General features: G+C 32.2%; 1 long non-coding RNA gene across 1 annotated transcript; it reads right to left on the bottom strand.

The window, feature by feature from the left end:
• Positions 1 to 3,174: 3,174 nt before the first annotated feature.
• Positions 3,175 to 7,038, bottom strand: LOC106687394 (uncharacterized). Its single transcript, XR_001344160.3, has 3 exons — positions 6,897 to 7,038; positions 4,275 to 4,422; positions 3,175 to 3,358 (listed from the first exon to the last, which is right to left on the bottom strand). It is a non-coding gene; the product is annotated as an uncharacterized lncRNA (long non-coding RNA).
• Between the last annotated feature and the right edge of the window lie 828 nt (positions 7,039 to 7,866).

The raw sequence follows: 7,866 nt of genomic DNA on the forward strand, positions 1-7,866 counted from the left end.
TTGACGGAAGAAGGCTCTAATTGGATATAGAGGCTTTCAGAGATGAGCCTTTTGTCATGGTAAACGTTGGCACATTAAAATAAGTTAATCGTACTTATTTGTGTTTTTCATTCCCAACCATCTTCTCCTCATTCATCATCCACGGTCAACTATCTCTCATAATTACAAATTATAGATAGTTTTTATGATATTGGCAAATGGCATATCGTGAAAACTACTACCCATCGAGTCGGCCTTCATTACGACTGCTTGAATTCGAGGGCTACACGAATACTGTGTACCTTATGCTGTAGATCACATAAGGCTTCTTCGCGACGGGTTTACACGTCGGGCTGGAGATCTGCTGGGCTATACCTCCTGGATCACGTCGGGGTCACCAATTGCCGAGATGGTTGTGTTTACCAGAAGGTCTCGACAATGAGTAATCATTCATAGGTTAAGTAACTGGTAAGGAGGTGAATAGACAGGGAGTCTTACGAGAACAAGCCGTAAGTCCTGAATGGAAATTTCACTCCTGCAGTCGCGAAGGAGGAATGCAAGTTCAGACTGTGTGGTCGCCGCCGTTACTTGTATGGAGGTAACTTTAAAAACAAGGTACTAGTCTGTAGGCACGAAGGGGAAAAAAATCCTGACTGGGTGCTACCCATATGTTCTTACGATAGGAGTGAAGGTATAGAAACGAGAAGAAATCCAGAGAAGTCAGAGTTATTTAAGACAGTATAAATTTTCCAAAATATAGTACTACAATATACTAACCCACTATACACACTGTTCGTAATTCGTACCGAAACATTCCAATTTGCCTCTATTTAAGTCTCTGGGATATTAAGCGCCTTCGAGTGGTACTACGTGTAAGACGTTAGCTTTCAGTGGATCAGCAGATTCTATTGTAATCTTAATTTATTCAAATTATATAACTATTAATATTACAACATCTTATATAGTCGTTACATGTGGTTAATTAAAGTATATAATGTACAAGGATTAGTGGAAATATTAATTTACGGCGTTTGCCTTTTGATAGTAGTAGTTCTCGCGTAAGGTGGTAGGCCATAGTGGTTTTGGCGGTTGTAGTACAGGGCTGAGCGACAGGTAGCGGTGTCGCGACAATTTTATGAAATGTTACTTTTTAAAAAACTGTATATCGGGATCTATTGAACGTAAACTGCTCTAGTAGGGTTTATATTTTAGTAAATTTACTCTACTTTCAAGGAATAATCATGCATACTTCATAAAATTTATACTTCTTAACTTATATGGAACTTAAAACTACTGATCAAATTCTGAAGGTATGAATGTACTCTCACAACAGCCAATGTCATAGTTTGTATGTAGTGGATGCAAAAACTGTGCAAAGCCCTGTTACCTGTGCTTTACAATCCTAGATACTTTCCTCCCTGCTTTTGAAACGGCTAACTATTAATTCTTAACCAACTTTCTATCCCATTTCTTTTTTTAAATTTTGTAATAAATATATCTAGAACTTTTTTTTTTTTTTACATCATATTACGTCATATCTAACCATTTCTGGCATATGGGTTTGTTATTCTACAGGATACCAACGTGTTCCAGTCTGAGTTGGAAGGTTAAAATTTATTTTTGGGGTCCACAAAATAAATTTCACCCAGCACCCCGGGTTTAAACTATCATAGGTGAAGTAATCTGTAGAACTGATTTGCATATTGTATTCATGATATGTAAAAATCAGGAGTTCGAATTTCAGACCGTATTTTGTAATATCTGCCATGCTCTCAGTTAATTTAGACCAAAACCTCCCCTTATATAGATATTGTAATATTTTAAAATTATTTAAAGTAAATAAAAATGAAAATTTATAGTTTTTACTAATTCTCATAACTAAAGTATAGCTTGGATTCAAATGAAAAGCTTTAATATTAAAAAGATAGAAGAATTTTATTTAAATTTTATAACATTTCTTAGATTCTTAATCTCAGAGTGGGTTTCTAGGCCATCAGAACATTAATTCAGGTACTAATAACACTGAATTAAATTAATTATTAACTAACTTTACAAATCTGCTTCAATTCTATTTTGAGCTATAATAACCAATTACTCCATGTCTTCGTTCTCAACAAACAAATACTCACTAACTGTAAACAAAACATTTTCTCTTCTTTCCCAAAATGCTATTTCTAAAGGTCAACAAAAGATTCTCTTCACCTCCGCTGTCAGGAGATGTCCTCTCTGACCAGGCGATCCAAAACAAAGAGTACCTTTTTCTTCTCAGACTCTTTGATGTCTTCTTTTTCTAGACGCCTCTCTGAGAGAGACAAAGGATGTTCAGGACCTGCATCCAGGAGATGTCCTCCCCTCGGCGCCAAAATGACAAGTTTAACCAAAAACCAATACCTGTCTCGATGTTCCATGTAAACATCGATTGTAGCATAACAGTTTTGGGTTTTTGCAAATGATTTCTTTTCTGAATATTATTCTTTAGCATTTTTTCTTGACTTCTATTTATTTGTAAATTTTCTGTAATTACAATTATGATGGGAAGTTAAATGAAGTTTTTAAAATATTTGAATTTGACTCTGAATTTGAAATAACTATTTACTTATAAAAGAGGATATTACAATTTATAGGCCATCTCTCTCTCATTCCCTCTCTCACTCTCACTCTCCCCTCCCTATCCTCCTTCCTCTCTAGCCAGATGTGTTAACTAATTATAAATGGTGCATAATTAATTTTTTTTTATTACATGTATGTATTTTATTGACCAAATCACCTCCTTGCACAACCGTTTGTCTAGTAACACTTTACAAAGTAATTCACCCTTAACCCTTCATCGATGCAGTGGTTCAGATTTTAGTTTTTTTTTATGTATTTTATTAACTAAAACATCAGATAATAAAAGTAAATTGAGACTCACTTTTTAATTTATTTCTTAAGAATTTTTCATTGAATGCAATTCTTAACAGATATCTGTTAGAAAAATTCATTAAAATAACTGAATAAAATAAAATAAATTTAATCAATTTTAGTGGATAGAATAGTGGTATAATTAAGAAAATTGTGAAGTATTAAAAGTATTAAAAAGTATTATATGATACATTTGTGGTAACATTAGTGTAAATAGTTTTTAGTAGCGAGTTAATTTTACAGACTCAACACATTTATTGTAATGATAAAACTAGGATTCATTAAGAAAAAATATTAATCATATATATATTATATTTTCAGACTATTTCTGTTAATATATCCACACCACAAAATACATGTATACACTGCGAGTTGATTATCTTTCTTCAGAAAAAGACTTATAAAAGAAGTCTTCTTCATACAGAAATAGGCTGTAATTGTCGGACTTATCTTCTAGTCTTCTTTTCTTCAGGTTTATCTGAAAAAAAAAATATATATGATTAGTCATTTTCAGCTAAATAAAAAATTATATAAATAAAAATATAATCAACATTATCAACCAATATTCTATTTTGATACATGTACGAAAGACCAATTTAGGCTTCTAGTATACAATCAAAAGAGTCTAATGCAATCTGATTAACTGAAACTTAATTTTAGTTAATTCTTCTACACCTAATTTTAAATTATTTGTAATTTATTTAGTAGAAATTTGCTTTACAAACTTGCTAAACACAAGATCGAAAAACCTACAGATTAGCCACTTAAGAATTGCACTGACAATATCAAAAAAAATTACAAAACAAAGTTCTAATTGATATTATAAAACTTGGAGTTTTTATTTTTTTTAAAGGTTAGTAAAGTTCACATTTAAGATACAATGGCCTTTTTTGATTTACACAGATGATTAATACAGCTTAAAAAATATCAACCTGCAATAATTTCATTGATTTTAATTTATGTATTCCATTTAGTATTGTCTATAGAGAGTATCGTTAATGCAAAAACTGATTTGTAGAAAAGGAAAAAATCTAAAATTTTCGAACGCTTGTAATCGAATTTCCCAAATTAGGGCAGGTGTGGAGAGTATTCTCAAAAGTTTACACTTTTTTCTAAACACTTCTGAGAAACTGAAATCTAAAATAAGCAATTTTGGGTACAATAACCACTTTGAATAATGTTTTATCACAATTTTTGCAGTTTGAAGTTGATTCTCAAATCCCAAATTTCCCAAGTTTTTGTGTTGTTAAATTGTTGGGGTTTATGACACCAACCCTTTCCATCCGTAATGATATATTGCAGTGAGCCTTATACTTATCAATCTAATGTCCTTATTCCCACTGGACTACTTTCAAACATCTATTTATAGTAAAGTAAAGATTTCTTATGAGTACCTTGAGGAGGGGCTCCTTCCTCCTTGCAGTTTGGAGGCATTTTGCCATCAGCGCCTGGAGCACAGTCAGTAGGTGGCACGGGTGGTGCGCTACGACGGACTGGTCCTGGCATATTAGTTGTTTGCTCTGTTTGGGCCTTTGCCATAACCTGAGTGCATTAAAGAAATTACAAATACTTATTCCGAAATTAATGTTTTTTTAAGAAAAATACAAAAATTGCTCATAATCTTAAATTTGTATTTATTGATTTCTATATAAGAGGAGATCATCCCAAATTTTCCCCTAGATTTTAATGAAACTGTTTTCGGTGAGTATAGGTCTCAAAATAGTGAACATGTGACAATAATAATAATAATTGATTATTAATTAGGGAATTAATATTCACTATTTTACATTTTGACTCCCTTTTGCAAACAACAGTTATTGTTTTGCATCCATTCAATGAAATATTTCAATTACCTTTAAAAATAAACGTCAGGTGGTTAAGATAAAAGAGTGAGTCTAGGAGGATAGCTATACTGAACCTTGAAAATGTTCTATTTTATTTTAAATACATGGCAAACGTGAGAAATCTTAGACACCCGCATTTTAGATGTGAAGCAGGAGACAAAAGTAAAACTATTTTGAATAATCTGAAAGGTTAAGGTTGTCCGAATTATCAGTAATTATATTTCGTAAAAATTGAGAATCTGCTTTTTTCTGGGGAATGAAATCCAAATCTGAGCACAGCTAATGCAAACACTTTTTCTGAAAAAAATTGCTATTTTGATATTGTAACCAAGTCCGATACTTCAATAATTTGATGGCTTACTTATCTTATTTTTTACCTTTGCAATAGGAAAATTTTGATATCAGAGAACATAAAAAGTGTTTTGCAAGCGCCAACTTTCTGACTTTTTTTTTGCTTCCAATATTTTGAGATCCTGATTCAATCAATCATTTAACTACTAAAAATCTAGGGGGGGGATGTGGAATCCATCCTCTCCTTGTTAGATAAAGACAAAAACTCGTAATTAAATTAAAAGACTAAACTCTTTCTTGATTTTGATGAACATGTTTTCAAAGTTCCTAAACATCTTTCATGATCGGAAAACTGATATTCTTTGGCCAGATTTTGATGAACATGTTTTTAATTTCATTAAGGTGCTTAATTTAATTAATTACTGATTTTAATCAAAAACCGTTTTATCTTAAATTCCTTATACTGCCTTACTTAATAAGAACGCAGTTTTTTTTTGTCACTATTCTGATTTGTAAGAAACAACTTTCTTCCTGAAGCCGGATATACACGTTTGCCGTTTGCCGCAAATCCAAAATACTTACAAATGCATGATAAACAAAGAAAGTAACAAACCTCAGTATCCACACGCTTGTACATTTAATGATGCAAATTCATAGCATTGTAATAAATAACCTATAAATTCAATTTTCGCTTACAATTTTTTATCAGATACTGCTTAATTTCATAACCCAGACGCATAATGTCTTTATAAATTTATGTTTGTGCTTATGCCTTTGTTGGCAAGATTTGCACCTGATCGGTAGAATTTTAAAATATAGAATCTTAGTCTAGAGTTAATTATTGATATCAGAGGTTGAGGAACGTTTTTAAATAATTAAAACACGGAGAACACAAATACTCATCTCTTGGCCCCAATTAACAATACTAGATGAGCACAAACGTGAGGATACAATACAAAAGGTGCCCGAAAACCAACACTTGAAGGGTCCACATGTTGGCCGCTCGCCACGAATCGGAGGCTTGTACAAATGCTCAGTAAACAAAGAGCGGACCATCCACATGTCAGTGTTTTTCAAAGAGGCAAGTCTGGCGGACGTACAGTTGGTTTCAGTCATTGCACTGGGATTATATTATTTTTATTACAAAAAAAAAGAAAATGAAAGGAGATTAAATGAAATTAAATATAAATAAAAAAGATTAAATATAAATTTTATTATAAAAATTAACAATAAACTCCTTTAACCTCCTAACAGCTCTCAGTTGCAACTAAACAAAGAACAATGGTGGAGATGCTACACGAGCGCTCTCGCGAATCCCCTTTGATCTCTGTCCAAAAATCAACTCTCGACGGATCGGCAACAAGCTTAGGCCAACTCGTACCAGCCAAGCCAAGCCACCCATCCACGTGCTCGTGTATGCCTCAGTTCGCCACGGCTTGGCCAACATGTAGAGGCCTCTTGACAGGTCGATCGCAAGTTCAAGCCTACTTGTACCAGCCAATCCACACGCTTGCGTATGTGCGAAATTGCCATAGTTTGGGAAATGTATAGCAGCCTTATAAATCTATCAAATATCACTCCTTGATAGTTTAAATTTGCCCATCAATAGCGCCATAAATTGTCAATCATTACTACGTATGAAAGTAATCTGTTAGAATTTTACAGTAAAGTATTTATAATATATTTCATGTATTATATATGAAATTTTAATGAAGAGTAAGAAAAAAAAAAAGAAGAAATTTGTCATTGTTTAACTGTGTTTTCTATACAAGTCATAATGTTATAGTAAGAGATGCTGAAACCTCTTCCTATTTGAATTTTAACTATTTGAAAAATAAAAAATTCTAAGATGTGCATGTTATAAATTATTGTAAAAATTACCAGGACTGCACCGATGACACACAAGATGAGAACCGCTTTCATGTTGAGGGATGACTACTGACACCTCAGGCAGCCGCTTGGGATTATATACCATCCTAAAACAAAAGAAGGTTACTTAATAATCCATATTTATTTTGTTTAATTCTTTCTAACCGGAGTTTGTTAGTTACGTCAAAACTTTTTATATTCGTATTCTTTCATAAATAAAGATTAACAACCTTGTATATAATTTTAATAAACCGCTCATTATGAATTCATTAAAGTTATGCTACCTAGCGGATGTAACTTATTTTAAAATTAAAATATACCAACCAAACTGGTTCATTAAGCGTTTTTATTAGCTGACATTAATTTTTAAAATCAAGAACCAGAGGGAGGCATAGCAAGAACAAATTAGTGAGATGAGGAATCCAAAATTTTCCAATAATTTTGACAAAGTTTTTTAACGTCGGTAGTCTAGAGAGTATTACGCTAAAAGTACCTTTTTCTCAAACATTTTTGAAATAATCTTTTTAAATAATGTTTCATTCGAGTTTTCAAATCTGAACTTTTGGATTTTCAAGTTATTGAAGGGCAATAACACCTTTCCTCATTGCAGCCCTATCGACTTTTATGGAACAAATTAGATTATTATCAATTGCAGGCACCAAAGATATATTGATGATCTGAGGAGCTACATGGTTTGATCTGAGATGATTAAATTGATCTTTTTCAGAAGGTATGGGTAAGATAAATAAACAAAGACTTGCCATTAAACCATCAGAAAAAGTTAAAAAAAAACAACTTAAAATGTCCTGAGAAATTAAAATGACAACGGAACTGTCATTACCATAGAGATAGTAAAAAAAAAAAGTTCAAAACAAATGCATCGGAATAAGAAAAACGTTGAACAAGAAAAATGAAAGAAATAATATTGTAGGAAAAGAGAAAAAAAGAACAGTTTTATAGACCAATCATGTCAATTAGTAGT

Source organism: Halyomorpha halys, unplaced genomic scaffold (genome assembly GCF_000696795.3).
Source record: "Halyomorpha halys isolate HHAL.00 unplaced genomic scaffold, Hhal_1.1 Scaffold954.1, whole genome shotgun sequence".
Classification (NCBI taxonomy): Eukaryota; Metazoa; Arthropoda; class Insecta; order Hemiptera; family Pentatomidae; genus Halyomorpha; species Halyomorpha halys.